The sequence below is a fragment of the Triticum urartu genome, chromosome 1 (genome assembly GCF_003073215.2).
Source record: "Triticum urartu cultivar G1812 chromosome 1, Tu2.1, whole genome shotgun sequence".
NCBI classification, from domain to species: domain Eukaryota; kingdom Viridiplantae; phylum Streptophyta; class Magnoliopsida; order Poales; family Poaceae; genus Triticum; species Triticum urartu.
In genome coordinates, this window is record NC_053022.1 from 9,930,243 (window position 1) to 9,950,467 (window position 20,225).

Genomic DNA, 20,225 nt, shown 5'->3' on the forward strand with positions numbered 1-20,225 from the left:
ACATAGTAATAACTTCATAGTTAGCAATGATGTACTAGTTTTAGAAGTATACAAAAGATGGACGAACGTCGTAATAGTAGAAAATCTTACCAGGGTATCTCCATGGTAGTTATCGTAGTTCAACACGTGCACTACTGGCACGTATTGACCATAATGTTGAGGAGTTTTACAATAGATATTGTAATTCTCAAGATCAGTACAAAATCCGACAGATGATTCTTCTCCTGATAAGTTAACTCAGAGCCATCAGTGTAGTGGGCTTTGTCTACCATGTTACGCACATTGTTTGAACAATCAAAATAAGCTGTCAATAGAAATAAGCTGTCAACTATTTTGAAATGAACAATACAAATTAGTTAATAATTAAGTATGTTTGAGAAACTCACATAGCGGTAGAACTGGAGGTGTATCAACAAGGACCCAAATGTCCATATTGTCTTGTCGATGTCAGGATCAACAAGATCCATGGTGACAAGCATACCCTCATCAAAACCATATATCTTGCAAAATGCTTCCCAATTTTTGCAACCAAAATGGGTTACGCTCCCAGAATTACACAGATTTACTTCAAAATCCACATCATAATGAGTCCTTAGGTGAATTTTCTTTGTTTCATAATTTTCATGGTCTTCAAAATCCAAAAGCCCATCCAAGACATAGCGTCTTGCATGGCATGGGATAAGCTATACTCGAATTGTAAAGATGAAAATTACACGTTGACATAGTTGAAGTCATGCGTAATTATGAAAAAAAAACACTTGTCGTCGTTGCGTACCATTTCAATTTCGAAGGTCTCCTCGAGCTTAATGCTGAAGCGCTGATCATCGTCCCGGTGAGGCCTGTCGCACAAACCTCGATCGTCGTGGCACCAGCCGCACTCCCCGGGAGACTTTCGTCGTCCAATGACGACATTTCCTACGTTCATAATTCAAAACTACATCATCTCTGTTGGGTCCAATAAGATAATCCACAGTGTGGTGAAAACACGCCCTTCAAACTAGTTTGAGCAATTGGTGAATGGAGATGGTCTAAGATTTTCAGTAGTAAGAAGTGAAGTGGTAATTTTGAGAGCAAATGGTTAGGATGAGTGGTTCCTCTTTCCTGTTTAGCTTTACAATAGAATATTGTCAGTCATGCACACTTGTGCATTTTCAGCCAGGCCCAGTGGAGTTGGCCTAAAAACATTTCTTTATTTAAGCCTGCTACATCCATCTCAAGTATTTATGGTCAAGGGTTAGTAGGGCCATCCAAATAGAATATGTGGTATGGGATTTTTTACTAGGTCATCCTACCAGATTAGGGTTTATCGTTGACGAGCAACTGACATTAGAAATAACTATGAGTTGATATCACACTTCTATATGTATAACACAAGAGGCAGTTGATCCTACTTAATTAAGTACTAAGATACCCAGGCCCATGCATTTGTCGCAAGTACCCCATATGTCCTATTTTTAGCAAAGTCATGCTAAAATTCACGGAAAATTTCAGCATGACCTTTGCTGAAAATAGGACATATGGAGTACCCGAATTTGCCGGAACAGAAGTTAATCGACATTCCGACAAACTCAAGGGCCTCTCAGGGTACCTGCAAAATCATCACGACATGATGGTCGGAGACAAAACCCAGCAAACTCCTTGAGAGAACTTAAGTTATTTCAAAGTGTGTTTTCTACAAGAGTCCGCGTTAATAAGACCCGCACACATAGATTTAACTAAGAACAGACGGAGTCAATCAGATCGACACGAGTCTGTTGTTAGTTAAGTGTCCATGAACCGACACTAAATCAAACAAAGCGGTCCACTATCTCAACTGGCTCGCCGAAGTAGTCATCGGACTTGTCACTGATAGATATTGTATTAGCATCAAACCCTTCCGTTGCACAATATCATAAACCAGTTCATTGATAAGGCCAATGGCTTCTCCTACAGGTATCCTACCAGAATCTCATAATAACATCACCCACTATAAACCGCCTCTCACTAAAAAAATACATTCTATAGTCATTCAAGACCTTCCAAAATGGTGAGTTCAACATCTGTGCCGTTACTCAAGATGATGTCTTGGAGTGGAAGTATTTATTGTCTAGCAACTCTTGCCACACCCCCTCCTTCACTGTAAGTAACATATATAGCCATTTGCTAAGAATACCAACAATCCTATATATTATTCTGAAACTTCATATATTGAAATCACTTAGCACTCTCTTTCTATATTCATTGCACTGCCGTAAGAATTTGGATTAGTAGTAATCCAGTCTTTAGTGTGCATCTTTTGATACTTTAAAAAATTAGAGCATCAATATATTTAGGTTGGTGAGCACAGAGTTGACTAGGAGCAGACATCCTCCATAGGTCATAAGTTTTGTTTTTTCAAAGAACTGAGCTATTTTTCAAACCAGTCTTACTGTTCACTAGTAGGGCAGAAGTGCGGCGTGATGCCGCTCCCGTGGAAGTTCCCGCTGTTGGTATTATTTTTTCAACCACTTAATACTGGTACATGTCATGAATCACAAACACATAAGACACCAAAAGCCTAAAAAAATCAAGATCTTTATACAAATCTTGAACAGTAAGACCATTATGAACGCTCGTCGGTGCTTTTGGTTCTTCCAGATTCTGCATACAAATCTTGAACAGTTGGACAATCGATTTGACAGTACAAACTATTAACAAGAATACAAAAATATTCAGATAATTTCTTATTGATTAGTCAAAGCTAAACCCCAACTATAGCAAGGTTCAGGGTACGGTGGCAGTTTAAAATTCAAATGCAAGGCAAACACAACACAACAAGATACAAACCTATCTGGGGTCCAAGGCTCAAGAGCCACAGATGCACACGATACAAACCCGAAGGGGGCTTGGCTAATAAGACGAAACACACACGCACAAACACTAAACCGAGAAAGACCACAATAGCGACGACGAACATCAGCCTCCATCTCTATGACGCTCCTCCTTGTGTCAAAGAATGAAGGCGAAGTTGTCGAATGAGAGGAGCATCAAGGATCTGACGATGAAGATCCCTTGGTCGGAGGCCTTGTGTTCGATGAAGATCCCTATACAATAAGAGCTTTGTTAATTACAAATTTCCAATGGCCCACGCAAATGCAGAAAATCCGACCCAAGTCAGCCAAAAGTTTGGCAAGTTCGTTCCTCAAAATGGAAGGTCGCAGAGTGCATCTATTAGAGCTACTTATCAGTACATACCTTGATCTGCGCCCGCCGAGTCTGGAACCAGTATTGGATCTGATGGACCTCCATGCCGGTTTCGCGGCTGAGATTTGCGACCTGAGTCTGGTCGGGGTGGGGACATTTCTTGAACGCCCTGCGACACCGGCGGCAATGAGATTACAAAACAGAAAGAAACATAAGGCTGAAAGAGATGTAGTGTATGATTAGAGGTGCATACTCCTCGAGTCTGGTGCTGCGCACGGCGATGGCCGTCCATGGCTACCTGTAGGTACCAACCTCTCTCAAGCTCACGCTGGCCGGAGGAGAGGACTGGAGGAGAGGACTGGACGAGGAGGAGGAGGGAAGAGAGATCTTGCTGCTCGGCTGTGTGACCTCCGGCTCGCCGTCGCTCCTACTTATATGCGCCGGACCGGTAACGCCAACGCCACTCAGTCATACGCCAGCCCTGCCAATCTTGTTTCCATATGCTGTTTTTCGCACCAAAGTGAAACTGCCGGTTTGACTGCGCTCCTCTGCTGCTCATCGACCTCTCTCTCCTCCTCCTCCCAGCTTTCTCTGTTCGTCCATATCCTTTCTCGCTCGCGCAAACAGCTGGAGCCATTTAAGGCCAAGCCTCCTACTCGCTGTCCTCCTACTTTGCGCAGGCTACTCCAAAGCTAGCCTGGATACATACATACTCATAACCTAGTAGTGTATAATATTTCCTGACCTAATAACCATGCTTATCTATCTATTTTTTTTAGGAAATCTTTCTATCTTTCTTATATTTACCAATTGGATGCACCTTTCAAGCCGTCTCCTTAATCCACATCATTAGAATTAATTATACAGTTGGATTGTAAAATTTACATCTAGGATAAAAAAGCCGTCTCCTTAATCCACATCATTAGAATTAATTATATCGTTGGATTGTAAAATTTACGGTCAGGATAGAAAATGAAAAAATACGTAACATAGACTGTCCGTACAATACAAAATAGCATCTGCCACGTCTACCATCTATGCAAAAAAAACGAGAAAGCCCTCCACCCATAAAAACCCCACCGATATAAATAAAAAAGGGAAAAATATTTAGAAGGTGGTTTACATATATGTTCACAGTTTGTTCGACATGCATGGGCAATGTGAATATATCTGCAAAATGAGTTGAAAAACTTCCCATGCGTGCGCATGAACTCCAAGGAGAGCCAAAATTGTAGTATGGATCGTCCTCCACTAACTTGACATCGTGATAGATTAACTTGGGGGAAACAACATTTTATTTTGTTTTGAAAAATATGAAAATTTACATGCATGTAAAATACACGCACACATGCGTGCGCTTATACATGCGAGGAAATATGATAAGTTTCAACCCGAGATAAATAAAGATATAAATAAAAAGTTAAGTTATTGTGCACTAAACCGACACTAGGTATAGTATGGTATAGGTGACATGCTGTAAAAATGTATTTAGACTACAATAATTACGTACATAAAGTATCATATTATTTTCTTTGAGTAAAAATTATCACACAAATTTATCAAATTTTACATATGCATTCCCTATGTGACCTCTAGATGCGTGGATTTTTACCCATTTTATAGAAGTTAAAAATCTATTGTCGTACTAAATTGAATATAGTGACCGAGTTGAAATTGATTTGATGTTGAGAACAAGTTGACGATAAAGGGTTTCCCCCCGCTTTATATTATAAAGCAAACACCCGATACATCCAGCTCGCTGGGGCAGCAGCATAGATAAGCCCAAAAGAAAAACAAGAAGAAGAAAGACAAATAAATGCCAACACGGGCAGATCAACGAAGAAAGGAAGACCGGCAACCGCTGCACCCTTCGAAGAAGTACCACCACCCTCCCAGCATCCCGAAGCGCCGCGCCCCAATCAACACCTTGAAGAAGGAATGCGACGATGCTGCCCCTGTTGCCCGAACAAGTTCTAGGGTTTCCCCCGATACGCGAGGGATAGTGGGGAAGGGGTATACCAATGCTTTCATAGATTTCTTTGCCTCTTGCATATCTACAGGACTGAGAAATAGAATACCCCTTTTCTTCGGAGTTGGCTTAGGACTTGGTTCACGAAGTGTCCAATTATTTTCATTAGTCAACATATTATTCAATAGCAATTCAGCTTGATCAACTATTCTTTCCCTGAAAACACAACCAACACAACTATCCAGGTAACTCTGGAAGCATCGGTTAGTCCATTATAAATGATATCAAGTATTTCATTTTTCGTAAGAGGATGATCACGCAAAGCATTAAGTAATCGGAGAAGCCTCCCCCGAGCTTCTGGGAGACTCTCGTCTTCAATTTGCACAAAATTATATATTTCCCTTAAAGCAGCTTGTTTCTTATGAGCGCGAAAATATTTAGTAGAAAAGTAACAAATCATATCCTGGGGACTACGCACACAACCAGGATCAAGAGAATTAAACCATGTTTTAGCATCACCCTTTAATGAGAACGGAAATAATTTAAGGATAAAGTAATAGCGAGTTTTCTCATCATTAGTGAACAGGGTGGCTATATCATTTAATTTAGTAAGATGTGCCACAACAGTTTCAGATTCATAGCCATAGAAAGGATCAGATTCAACCAAAGTAATTAACTCAGGATCGACAGAGAAATCATAATACTTATCATTAATAAAGATAGGTGAAGTAGCAAAAGTAGGGTCATATTTCATTCTAGCATTCAGAGATTTTTCTTTCAGCTTAGCTAATAATTTCTTAAGATCACTCCTATCATTGCAAGCAAGAAAGTCTCTAGGAGTTTCTTCATCCATAACATAACCCTCAGGCAAAACAGGCAATTCATATCTAGGGGGAGAGTCTTCATCATCATTTTCATCAATATTATCAGTTTCAATAATATCATTCTCTCTAGCCCTAGCAAATTGTTCATCAAAAAATTCACCTAGTGGCACAGTATTATCAAGCATAAAAGTAGTTTCATCATAAATATCACGCACAACAGAAGTGGCATCATCAATAACATGTGACCTATCAGAATCAATAGCAGTAGTAGGTGTCGCAAGTTTACTCATAATAGAAGGTGAATGAAGTGCAGAGCTAGATGGCAGTTCCTTACCTCCCCTCATAGTTGAGGGATAAATTTTGGTTCTTTGATCTTTCAAGTTCTTCATAGTGATCAGCAGATATAAATCCCAAGTGGCTCGAAGAATAGAGCTATGCTCCCCGGCAACGGCGCCAAAAAATAGTCTTGATAACCCACAAGTATAGGGGATCGCAACAGTTTTTGAGGGTAGAGTATCCAACCCAAATTTATTGATTCTACAAAAGGGAAGCCAAAGAATATTCTCAAGTATTAGCAGCTGAGTTGTCAATTCAACCACACCTGGATAACTTAATATCTGCAGCAAAGTATTTAGTAGCAAAGTAATATGATAGTAATGGTAACAGTGGAAAAAGTAACAGTAGCAGTTTTAGTTTTATAGTGATTGTAACAGTAGCAACGGAAAAGTAACTAAGCGAAGAACAATATGTGAAAAGCTCGTAGGCATTGGATCGGTGATGGAGAATTATTTTGGATCCGATTCCTCATGTAAAAGTTATAACCTAGGGTGACACAGAACTAGCTCCAGTTCATCAATGTAATGTAGGCATGTATTCCGAATATAGTCATACGTGCTTATGGAAAAGAACTTGCATGACATCTTTTGTCCTACCCTCCCGTGGCAACGGGGTCCTATTGGAAACTAAGGGATATTAAGGCCTCCTTTTAATAGAGTACCGGAACAAAGCATTAGCACTTAGTGAATACATGAACTCCTCAAACTACGGTCATCACCGGTAAGTACCACGTTATTGTCACTTCAGGGTTAACAGATCATAACACATAATAGGTGACTATAGACTTGCAAGATATGATCAAGAACTCACATATATTCATGAAAACATAATAGATTCAGATCTGAAATCATGGCACTCGGGCCCTAGTGATAAGCATTAAGCATAGCAAAGTCATAGCAATATCAATCTCAGAACATAGTGGATACTAGGGATCAACCCCTAACAAAACTAACTCGATTACATGCTAAATCACATCCAACCCATCACCGTCCAGCAAGCCTACGATGGAATTACTCACGCACGGCGGTGATCATCATGAAATTGGTGATGGAGGAAGGTTGATAATGACGATGGCGACGGATTCCCCTCTCTGGAGCCCCGAACAGACTCTAGATTAGCACTCCCGAGAGAGTTTAGGGCTTGGCGGAGGCTCCGTATCATAAAACGCGATGTATCCTTCTCCCTGATTTTTTTCCTCCCCGAACACGAATATATGGAGTTGGAGTTGAGATTGGTGGAGCACCAGGGGGCCCACGAGGCAGGGGGGCACGCCCAGGGGGGGTAGGCGCGCCCCCACCCTCGTGGACAGGGCTTGGCCCCCCTGGCCTTGATTCTTTCGCCAGAATTTTTTATATATTCCAAAAATAATCTCCGTTGATTTTCAGGTCATTCCGAGAACTTTTATTTCTACACAAAAATAACACCATGGAAATTCTGCTAAAAATAGCGTTAGTCCAGGTTAGAGCATCTCCTGCCGTGCCCCCAACAAGGCCCCCCAGGCGACTTTTCGGCCGCCGGCGCCAAAAAATCGGCCCAGTCGCCCCCCAAGGGCCCAATTTTCGCTGGCTCGGGCCGAAATTGGCGCCGGCGGACCCAACCCGAACCCGACGCGCTGGGGGCGCTCGGGGGCGCCGGGCAAATCGTTTTTGGCGCGAAAGAGCCGCGGGCCCTCCTTGCCGACTCCGCCCCCACCTCGGGCCGCCTCGTCCTCGTCGCGCCCAAACCGGAGCCCAGCCTCCCCCCGGAGTATGAGGAGATAGCCCGGCGTGGCTTCTTCGACGCGGACACCCTGCGGTCGGCGCGCGGCGACTACCTCCGGACGGAGATGACCCGGCAGACCGGGGCCCTGGAGGAGATCGCCGCCCGCAAGCGTGGGCGCGAGGACGAGCACGGCGTCGTGATCCTCGACAGCGACGACGACAGGGACGCCGCCGGACCATCCAACCCGCCGCGCCAACCGGGGGAGGGTTGCAACAGGGACGTCGGCCATGACGGAGGCGGCGACCACGATGACGACGACGGCGGCGGCGACTACACGCGATTCTACAGCCTCCTCGGCATGTAGAACTACAAGGTCTGCGGCCGGCAAGGAGCGGCGAGGCGAGCGAGACGGTAGGCGGGCCTAGTACTGTGTTTTTTTGTAAAATACTTTAAATATGTATGAGCGGGCGTGTTTGTGTCGTGTTTGGTCGAATTTGGATTGAAGTCGCTGAAATATGCATGAACTCGCCGTGTTTGCGCCGTTCAAAAAAATCCCGTGGGCGCTGCGACTGGGTGGCATCACGCCCCCAGCGCGCGTTTTGCGCCGGTGCGCCCCCAGGGGCAATTTTTAGCGCCTCCTGGGGGGCCAACGACTGGAGATGCTCTTAGTTCCATTCAAATCATGCAAGTTAGAGTCCAAAACAAGGGTAAAAGTGTTTGGAAAAGTAGATACATTGGAGACGTATCACATCCCCTTACGGAATAGCGCATAAACAAGCTAGGGTTTAAGCTTTTGTCACTCTAGCAACCCATCATCTAATTACTACTCCATAATGCCTTCCGTAGGCCCAAATATGGTGAAGTGTTATGTAGTCGACGTTCACACGACACAACTACGGGAAACAACAACATACATATCATCAAAATATCGAACGAATACCACATTCGCATGGTTAGTTATCACAAGACTTCTCCTATGTCCTCAAGAACAAAAGTTACTACTCACAAATCATATTCATGTCCAAGATCAGAGGGTTATTGAATAGTATTAAGGATATGAACATATAATCTTTCACTAAATAAACCGTCTAGCACTAACTACAAGATGTAATCAACACTACTAGTCACCCACATGTATCAATCTGTGGTTTTGAGACAAAGATTGAATACAAGATATCAAAAAGGGTTTGAGATGAGATTGTACTGGTGAAGATGTTAATGAAGATTAGTCCTCCCACGATGAGAGAGTTGTTGGTGATGTCGATGGCTTCGATTTCCCCTCCCGGAGGTAAAGTATCACCGGCGAAATCACTCCGCCGGAGAGCAAAAGTGCTTCTGCCCAGGTTACGCCTCGAGACGGCGCGCTTCGTCCCAAAAGTCATCTCCTTATTTTTTTTCTAGGGCAAATGAATTCTTATAGCAGAAGACGAGCCTCAAAGGATGGCCAGGGGCCCCACTCACTACCAGTGCACGCCTGGGTGCCTCGTGGGCACCTGGTGGCCCCCTCTGGTATTTCTTTTCTCCAGTATCTTTCATATATTCCAAAATAATTCTCCGTGAAATTTCAGCTCATTTAGAGTTGTGCAGAACAGGTATATCTGATGTAGCTTTTTGAGGTCCAGAATTTCAGATGCCGACAATCTCCCTCTTCATATAAATCTTGCAAATTAAGAGAGAAAATTCATTAGAATTGTACCACAAAGTATTATATTGATAAAAAACATCATAAATAACAGTAGGAAAACTTTATGAAAAATGGACATATAAACTCCCCCAAGCTTAGACCTCCATTGGTCTCAAGCAATAGCCGATATCGATAAACATGACCACATGTTTAGAGAGAGATGTGTCGCTAAAAACGAAATACAGACATAGTAACATCATGATCAATATCATACCAGCAATACATTTTATCATAAAACTTCTCATGAGAAAGTAACAATTCATCACAACAACGAAGCATAAGGCATAAACTTTCTTGAAGACTAACAAACTATGTTCTAATTAAGTCAACAACGCAATTACTATTCATCATATTTTCAGAAAGGGTCTCATGTAAGAGCTTTTGTTTTGCACGTCTACATATTCAAACTATCATTTAGTCTTCTATGGCTGCTGACACTCACGACATATATATGGAGCAAAAGTTTCAGTCAGACACATAGAAAGATAGGGGTTTATAGTTTCGCCTCCTAACTCATTTACCTCAAGGTTAATGTCAACAATAATAAAAAATGACCACATACATCTAACTGGACATATATGCCTATATCTTTCCTCACCACATGATGCTTGCAAAAAAAGAAAAAGGAATAGAGGAGAACACTATTGACTCTTGCATGAAGAGTAAATACATAAGATGTAAAAGATGGACCCGTCGCGGAGGGAAACAAAGGTTGTCATGCGCTTTTTGGGTTTTGGATGTGCAAGCTTTTAATGTAAAGGAACGTCACTTTATATTGCCCCTTGCGATAGCAAACATTATTATGTAGTCCGTCGCTTTTATTTCTTTACCATCACAAGATCGTACAAAGCTTATTTTCTCTTACAATAAAAGATCACACATATTTAGAAACAATTTTATTGCTTTATGCACCGATGACAACTTACTTGAAGAATCTTACTCAATCCATAGGTAGATATAGTGGACTCCCATGACATGCAACTTGATTTAAGGATTTTGGATGTACAAGTAGTATCTCTACTTGGTACGGATTTTTGGCTAGCAAACATATTGAGCAAACACCACATGTTGGAGCATTTATAACAATATAATTTCTATCTGATTATAAGCAAACATAACTCATTACGTTGTCTTTCTTGTCCGACGTCAACAATTTGAAATGGAATACTTAATGAGGGCTCACAATCATAAAAGATGTCCAAGATAATATATTTATAACTGAATCTTCTCTTTTTTTATTAACTTCTTCATGACATGTATCATTAACCAATACTATGTTTGTTAACTTTTTAAAAAGTTTACCACTTATACTTTTCTTTATGTAAAGTCATTACTTTTCATGGGATTAGCATATATATGATCTTTCCAATATGTACCTCAAGGATACAATAAAACTGTGATCCTAGTAGCCCCCGAGACTAACGATTTGCAAAACCAAGCCGAGGATCTAATTCTCGCTTTGGAGCATACTTTAGGAAAGAACACGGTGAAGTAGCTAGTCTCCTCGAAAACCGTATTGCGCTTTAAATTTCCTGCATTGAATCGTCAATGCAGTAGCCTCGAGACTGAGGTTGGGCAACAAGTCCGACCTGAGGATCGCATCTCCTCTGGCACAGTTCGCTGAGAACACGTAGCTAGCGAATTTGACATTTTGGGGCTGCTCAAGCAACCTGCTGCTGTTTATCTTCAGTGATCTAATAAGATAACAGGGTGCTCTTAAGGAATTAAGGATATTGCCCATCCTCAGTTCTTTCATGCGACTCACGCTTTGTGGAAACCCTTGGCGCTCATCAGCAACAAATCCTCCCAGTGTCTCCAAGTTGTAATGTCCTGGTAACAAAAAGTTGTGCGGTTCCGAAATCTGAAACTTTTGAAGCAGATGAATTAACGTGACTTGCATGGATTCGAGTGTCTCTAGAAGCCTCAGTTTTTCTGTCCCATTTGGAAGGCTTGTAATTAAAAGCGTTCCCAAGGCTCAGATGTTTTAGAAGCAGAAGGTTGTCTATTTTATTTTAGATGATCATCCAAGTGGGCACATTCTTCAACATCTAGAGATTAGGATTCTCAGCATGTAGACACTTGCGGCCATGCTAGCAAGAGCAAATGGTTGGCCTTCACTTCTCATCAGAATTTCCTTTTCTCCATGTAAACTGAAGCTTTCTTGAAGAACAATCGTTTCGAGTGCTGTTTCTTAGTTAGCAGGTCTTCTTACTTTTTGCACATAGCCCTTGCTAGAGTTGCAAGCGTTAAATACTGACTGCATAGTGGTTGTCACCATTACTCTGCTACTTGCACCAAAATTCAGATTCCATGATACTCCAGTGATCTGTTTCCATATCGTGTCGATTACAATGAAATACCTGAAACACATATCAGGAAATGATTATTTTAAGCTAGGATCATGGGTTCAGTGAGCAGTCAAAATTTAGCATGTTGTAGCAGAATTTGTGGGGAGGCGTGTAGAGTTAATTAAACTTACGTCTTGTTATGCAAGTGCTCTCTGATATCCGCAGCAAGCAAGTGTGACATAGGAGCCATCAGACACCAGCCTACCAAGTTGGTGCTCCCTTTCATTTATTTTACGAGATTATCCTTCGTTAAGATGACCACTTTATAGAGGAACCAATCAAAAAAACATGAGCAGAACTTTAGTTTTTCAAATGTGTTTTCTACAAGAAGTCCAGCGTTAATAAGACCCGCACACATAGATTTAACTAAGAAAAGACAAGGAGTCAATCATGATCGTAACGAGTCTGGTTCGTTAGTTAAGTTGATCGACATGAACCGACGTACTAAATCAAACAAAGCGGTCCACTTATCTAAACTAAGGCTCGCCGAAACTAGTCACTCAACGGACTTGTCACTGATAGATATGGTATTAGCATCAACCTCCTTCCGTTGCACAATATCATAACAGTTCAGGTATTGTAAGGCCAATGGCTCGTCTTCTAGTCAGGTATCCTACCAGAATCTCATAATACGACCATCACCCACTATAAAACCGCCTCTACTAAAAAAATGCAGTCTATACATTCATCAAGACCTTCCAAAATGGTGAGTTCAACATCTGTGCCGTTACTCAAGATGATGTCTTGGAGTGGAGGTATTTATTGTGTAGCAACTCTTGCCACACCCCCTCCTTCACTGTAAGTAACATATATAGCCATTTGCTAAGAATATCCCACCCCCTTGGTCTTTTGTCCTAGAAAGAATATCCCAGTTCTCCGAGCCATATTTCCTTCTATATTCATTGCACTGCCGGAAGAATTTGGATTAGTAGTAATCCAGTCTTTTGTGTGCCCCTTTTGATACTTTAAAAAAATTAGAGCATCAATATATTTAGGCTGGTGAGCACAGAGTTGACTAGGAGCAGACATCCTCCATAGGTCATAAGTTTTGTTTTTTCAAAGAACTGAGCTATTTTTCAAACCAGTCTTACTGTTCACTAGTAGGGCAGAAGTGCGGCGTGATGCCGCTCCCGTGGAAGTTCCCGCTGTTGGTATTATTTTTTCAACCACTTAATACTGGTACATGTCATGAATCACAAACACATAAGACACCAAAAGCCTAAAAAAATCAAGATCTTTATACAAATCTTGAACAGTAAGACCATTATGAACGCTCGTCGGTGCTTTTGGTTCTTCCAGATTCTGCATACAAATCTTGAACAGTTGGACAATCGATTTGACAGTAAAAACTATTAACAAGAATACAAAAATATTCAGATAATTTCTTATTGCTTAGTCAAAGCTAAACCCCAACTATAGCAAGGTTCAGGGTACGGTGGCAGTGTTTAAAATTCAAATGCAAGGTAAACACAACACAACAAGATACAAACCTATCTCGGGTCCAAGGCTCAAGAGCCACAGATGCACACGATACAAACCCGAAGGGGGCCTTGGCTAATAAGACGAAACACACACGCACAAACACTAAACCGAGAAAGACCACAATAGCGACGACGAACATCAGCCTCCATCTCTATGACGCTCCTCCTTGTGTCAAAGAATGAAGGCGAAGTTGTCGAATGAGAGGAGCATCAAGGATCTGACGATGAAGATCCCTTGGTCGGAGGCCTTGTGTTCGATGAAGATCCCTATACAATAAGAGCTTTGTTAATTACAAATTTCCAATGGCCCACACAAATGCAGAAAATCCGACCCAAGTCAGCCAAAAGTTTGGCAAGTTCGTTCCTCAAAATGAAGGTCGCAGAGTGCATCTATTAGAGCTACTTATCAGTACATACCTTGATCTGGCGCCCGCCGAGTCTGGAACCAGTATTGGGTCTCATGGACTCCATTGCCCGGTTTCGCGGCTGAGATTGCCGACCCGAGGTCTGGTCGGGGTGGGGACATTTCTTGAAACGGCCCTGCGACACTGGCGGCAATGAGATTACAAACAGAAAGAAACTTAAGGCTGAAAGAGATGTAGTGTATGATTAGAGGTGCATACTCCTCGAGCACCAGAATCTGGCGCGGCGCGCGGCGGTGGCCGTCCATGGCTACCTGCAGGTACCACCCTCTCTCAAGCTCATGCTGGCCGGAGGAGAGGACTGGAGGAGGAGGAGGACGGAAGAGAGATCTTGCTGCTGGCTGTGTGACCTCCGGCTCGCCGTCGCTCCTACTTATATGCGCCGGACTGGTAACGCCAACGCCACTCAGTCATACGCCAGCCCTGCCAATCTTGTTTCCATATGCTGTTTTTCGCACCGAAGTGAAACTGCCAGTTTGACTGCGCTCCTCTGCTGCTCATCGACCTCTCTCTCCTCCTCCTCCCAGCTTTCTCTGTTCGTCCATATCCTTTCTCGCTCGCGCAAACAGCTAGAGCCATTTAAGGCCAAACCTCCTACTCGCTGTCCTCCTACTTTGCGCAGGCTACTCCAAAGCTAGCCTGGATACATACATACTCATAACCTAGTAGTGTATAATATTTCCTGACCTAATAACCATGCTTATCTATCTATCTTTTTTTAGGAAATCTTTCTATCTTTCTTATATTTACCAATTGGATGCACCTTTCAAGCCGTCTCCTTAATCCACATCATTAGAATTAATTATACAGTTGGATTGTAAAATTTAAGCTAGGATAAAAAAGCCGTCTCCTTAATCCACATCATTAGAATTAATTATATTGTTGGATTGTAAAATTTACGGTCAGGATAGAAAATGAAAAATTACGTAACATAGACTGTCCGTACAATACAAAATAGCATCTGCCCGTCTACCATCTATGCAAAAAAAACGAGAAAGCCTCCACCCATAAAAACCCCACCGATATAAATAAAAAAGGGAAAAATATTTAGAAGGTGGTTTACATATATGTTCACAGTTTGTTCGACATGCATGGGCAATGTGAATATATCTGCAAAATTGAGTTGAAAAACTTCCCATGCGTGCGCATGAACTCCAGGAGAGCCAAAATTGTAGTATGGATCGTCCTCCACTAACTTGACATCGTGATAGATTAACTTGGGGGAAACAACATTTTATTTTGTTTTGAAAAATATGAAAATTTACATGCATGTAAAATACACGCACACATGCGTGCGCTTATACATGCGAGGAAATACGATAAGTTTCAACCCGAGATAAATAAAGATATAAATAAAAAGTTAAGTTATTGTGCACTAAACCGACACTAGGTATAGTATGGTATACGTGACAAGCTGTAAAAATGTATTTAGACTACAATAATTACATACATAAAGTATCATATTATTTTCTTTGCGTAAAAATTATCACACAAATTTATCAAATTTTACATATGCATTCCCTATGTGACCTCTAGATGCGTGGATTTTTACCCATTTTATAGAACTTATAAATCTATTGTCGTACTAAATTGAATATAGTGACCGAGTTGAAATTGATTTGATGTTGAGAACAAGTTGACGATAAAGGGTTTCCCCCCGCTTTATATTATAAAGCAAACACCCGATACATCCAGCTCGCTGGGGCAGCAGCATAGATAAGCCCAAAAGAAAAACAAGAAGAAGAAAGACAAATAAATGCCAACACGGGCAGATCAACGAAGAAAGGAAGACCGGCAACCGCTGCACCCTTCGAAGAAGTACCACCACCCTCCCAGCATCCCGAAGCGCCGCGCCCCAATCAACACCTTCAAGAAGGAATGCGACGATGCTGCCACTGTTGCCCGAACAAGTTCTAGGGTTTCCCTCGGTACGCGGGATAGTGGGGAAGGGGTATACCGCTGCCCCTCACGAAGGTCCGACGACTCCCGCAGGCGTCATCGCATCAGTGCTGGCCAGACGGATCAGGGGTTTCTCCCGATCCACAACACCACCACCACCCCAGGCATTTCGCAATGCACCACCCCCTCAGCCACCCACCAGCTTGTGCCACCATGAATACCGGATAGCCCCCACCACCTCACTAGAGTTGTCAACATGAGATATGGAGAGGAAGAGAAGGCAGCAGCCACGGGAGCAACCACAACTCGACCGGAGGGAGGGGACAGCCTCCATTGCCACAGCGGAGCCGGCCGGATGCGGCGACGAGGACCTGTCGGGCCTCGACTGCCCGGTTGGGCCTACGTGGACCCGGACAGTCCTGTCACCACGCTGCAGCTCGCCGACCAACAAAGTCCTCACCGCTCGCCACCACGCTCACCGCCTGAGACCATCGCCACCACGCCACCACCAAGGAACGTCGCCGCCGAACGCCAAGCCATCGGCCCGCCCCAACCCAGATGGGCCCAAATGGGCCCAGATTTGGCTGCGCGGGCACCGCCGGCCATCGCGCCACCCCACGGCCAACAGCCGCACCGCGGCGTCGAGAGCCACCGGGCCCGCGGCACCACCACCGACGGGCCGCACCGATGATGGCTGAGGAGCACCGCCGCCAGCCGCCACCCTTTGAGCAGGAGGGAGCCACGCGCAGGGAAAGGCAGGCCCGCCACCGCCAGCACCACGCGGCCAAGGCCCGGCGGCGCTCGCTGGCGGCGGCGGGAGGAGGCAGGGGCGAGGGAGGAGAGCTAGATAGGAGCGGGGAAGAGGCCCCCGGTCGCCTCGCTCGGGGAGGCGATGCGGGGGTACGGGGAAGGGAGGGGAGGGGGAGGGGTAGGGGAGCGGCCTCCGGCTAGCGGCGGCAACGGGCTCCGGCAGCGGCGAGGGAACCCTAGGAGCGGGGCATTCGCGAGAACTCCTTTTCAAATTCTTCGTCCAGCAGTACTTGTAGCCCTGAGAACAAGCTAATGTGTGAGAATGATTATATAGTACTCTGAACTGAACAAAATAACTTATGTTTTAGAAGAGAAAACAATAGCTTATGTGTCACTTCATGTTTGATTTGGGCATCCCTAAAGGAAGTTCTCTGTACACACTCTACGTTTATGCAAACTCAGTGCTAATGTTAACATAGTCAACAGGAAAGATCCAACTATACTGAGTTTATGAAAATTTCATGTAATGTGTTGGTTGGCAAATTTTAACAACATGAAATAATCATGGTCTATGATGAATTAATGCCTGAACAATCAGACTCATTAGTGTTACTAAATAATGCTCAAATTTTTAGAATCCTCAAATTCTAAAAGGAAATAAAGTTATGCTCAAATTTCAGTTTTTTTTTAATTTTTGTTAAATCTGGTCAAACTATGGTCAAACTACTTATTCAAAAAGTATTAGTGTTACTAAATAATTATCAATAATATTAGTGTTCCTAAATAATTATTTCAGTTTTTGAATTTTGGTCAACTATGGTCAAATTGTGGTCAAACTGTGGTCAAACTACTTATTCAAAAAGTATTAGTGTTACTAAATTATTATTGATTTTTAGAACAATAGTTTCAAACTCAAACAGTGAAATGTGTGACTTCATGCTCAAACTAAATTGCTGAGGGTTAATAGGATTGACATCTTACTATTGTCAGGAAAACAACAAGTGCAGACTGGGAAACGAGGGAGAATAAAACCCAGAAGTTAAGCGTGCTCAGGCTGGAGTAGTGAGAGGATGGGTGACCATTCGGGAAGTTAGATGATTTGGAATGATGAGGGGTGATCAGAGATTAGAGGTTAAAATAATTCAGAAATTTGAAATTCAAAAAAAATTTAAAAAAAAATTCAAAAAAAATCATAAAATTTCCTTTAGTACCGGTTGGTGTTACCAACCGGGACTAAAGGTGGACCGGCCACGTGGAGGGCCAGGCAGCGGCCACGTGGAGGAAAAAATATAATCTACTTATATTAACTCCAGGAAATATCATATATTTTTATTATACTTATCACTAAGAATGAAGTTACATATAGGACAATGAGTTATATCTCGAGTGGCTACACAAATTATATATTATTTTGCAATTGTTTCAAAATGTAATCTACTTTTTTGACAGTTACATAACAAGCTAATGTGTGTTAAATAAACAACCTTCATGACATTATTGATTTGTTTTCATATTGTTCATTCATCCAATATTTTGCACACAAAAAGTGTGTCCGCTCGCTACAGACAACAAATGCTCACTAAAAGTTTTTGAACTCGTACCATTTTTAAAACATGCCCGTGCAGATGCACGGGTTGATGACTAGTCTATACTAATTAGAGACTCCCTAAAAATTCCCACGTTAAATAGTAATTAGGAATCATTCATCTTGTGGGTCCAAATTATCGCGGTGTAGATCTTCTTAATTTTTCCCATGTTAGTGCAATTAGGAATAGTTCATATTGTGGGACACAATTAATATGATGTAGATCTTTCAGTGGCATCAATGTATCAATGCAGATCCAAAGTGCGGCTTTAATTCTGGCCAATGCATCAATGAAGTGCATGATATGGTGTACTAAACACTTCTGTGGAGGATTACTATATATATTTCTTAACCCTTTTCATGCTCTTTAAAAACCATATTTCAACCTACATCTAGGAACTAGTGTCTCTTCTAATTTGGTTGGAAAGTGGATAAGTCATTTTGGAGCATTAATTACTTGGATTGTTAAATCTACTTTTATACATATCACAAAAGCAACACACACACACGCACACACACACACAGACATTTGTATATATATTCTTTTGTTAATTTCAATCTTGTGTGCCATTAGTTGCTTTGGGACTTTTAGTCGTTTTGTTCAGGAGATAATTTAGAACAACTTTAGATGTTTTAGGCTTTTAGGACTAAGTGGTTGCCAAGTGGTAAGAAGGCATTGTCTATTATTGTCCCTTTCTTTGGGCCAGTGGTGGTGCCAGGGCCAGGGCTGCACAACTGTGTGGTGAAGTGATTTATTTTCTCTGAAGTTTGCATTGCTCTCTAGATTTTTATATGCAATTTCACTTCTGTGGACTAGTAACTTTTGGGATCAACTAGCCCCATAGTTTAAACGGGGCACTGCCACGCCCATCAGATAGTCATATATACACAGTAAATGGCCATGTGATTCCGCATATGAAAACTAGTAATAGTCTTGTTTGGGTCTTGGAAGGAACTGTTTGCTGTTTGGACTTGTCTCTTGGATTCTAATCATCATTCAGTATAAGACCGTTTATTCAATGTTGTTTTTCTAATAGTTATTGTTAATTGATAGTACATGATGTTGAAAATGCTTTCATTTTTTAGAACACTTGTGCCATGGATTGACCATATCTTGAACTTGTATCTGGTGTCAGATGTCAGCCATTTGCTTTCTAAATTTATATAAGTATAATTTTACCTTTCACATCTATACTTGGAATAGCAATGCCAATTTGAACATATATGGAACTATCTAAATAGTCTACATGCACAAGGTAGCTTTTACTACATATAAGAGAGTTCCTCTCTTCAACAATCATGTCTTACATGAATTATGCAATAATGTCAATAGTTGGTGATAAATGAGCCAATTCATTATCATCGTCATGTTATAATGATTAAGTTGGATCATTTAAGCACCTGTATGTGTGTCTTCCTATTGCTATTTCTTTATGAGTTTCCATTGGCTAAATAAAAGTGATGGTAAGCACCAATGTGTTTTCCTCCTGTGAGGGTAAACACTGGTAATAGTCGTTTTTTAACATGAACACCGACTTAGTCGTCAGGAAACTCAATAGAAAAAACAGAAACAATTGAAGTACTATAAATAACCTTGGGGTTGTTGGCAGAGGCTTCAAATGTGGTAATGTCAGGGTTTAGATTGCAATAGATTGTTGAAATATGATTCATCTAGATATAAAGTTTTGAGATCGCTAAGATATGCATGGCACGTCGTACAAGATGTTTCTACTCTATTTTCATGTTGCCTTAGTGGTCAATACTCATGTGTTGATGTCTATACAAGTAGCTATATAAAAGTCTCCATTGTTTGCTCTTTGCCATGATGACGGTCTTTGCATGTTTTTGTGCATGTGTGAAATACTGTCTTTTATGTAACTTCATGTTTCATTCTGCTAGCATTATATGCCTCTTACATGAGTGTAGCTTTCTGTTTATATATCAGGTATTCAGTTGTACTAACATTTCAATCTGGTAGTCTAGTTTAGATTAGAGCCTAAAGTTTGACAAGAATTAAGGCACCAAAAGTGGATTGACACCTCGAAGAAGTGAATGATGTTCAAG

General features: G+C 42.0%; 1 long non-coding RNA gene across 1 annotated transcript; it reads right to left on the reverse strand.

Annotated features, from left to right (window-relative positions):
- Window positions 1-2,869: 2,869 nt before the first annotated feature.
- On the reverse strand, window positions 2,870-14,260 carry LOC125533601. The gene is made up of 3 exons (XR_007294321.1): window positions 14,129-14,260; window positions 3,214-3,331; window positions 2,870-3,062 (listed from the first exon to the last, which is right to left on the reverse strand). It is a non-coding gene; the product is annotated as an uncharacterized LOC125533601 (long non-coding RNA).
- Between the last annotated feature and the right edge of the window lie 5,965 nt (window positions 14,261-20,225).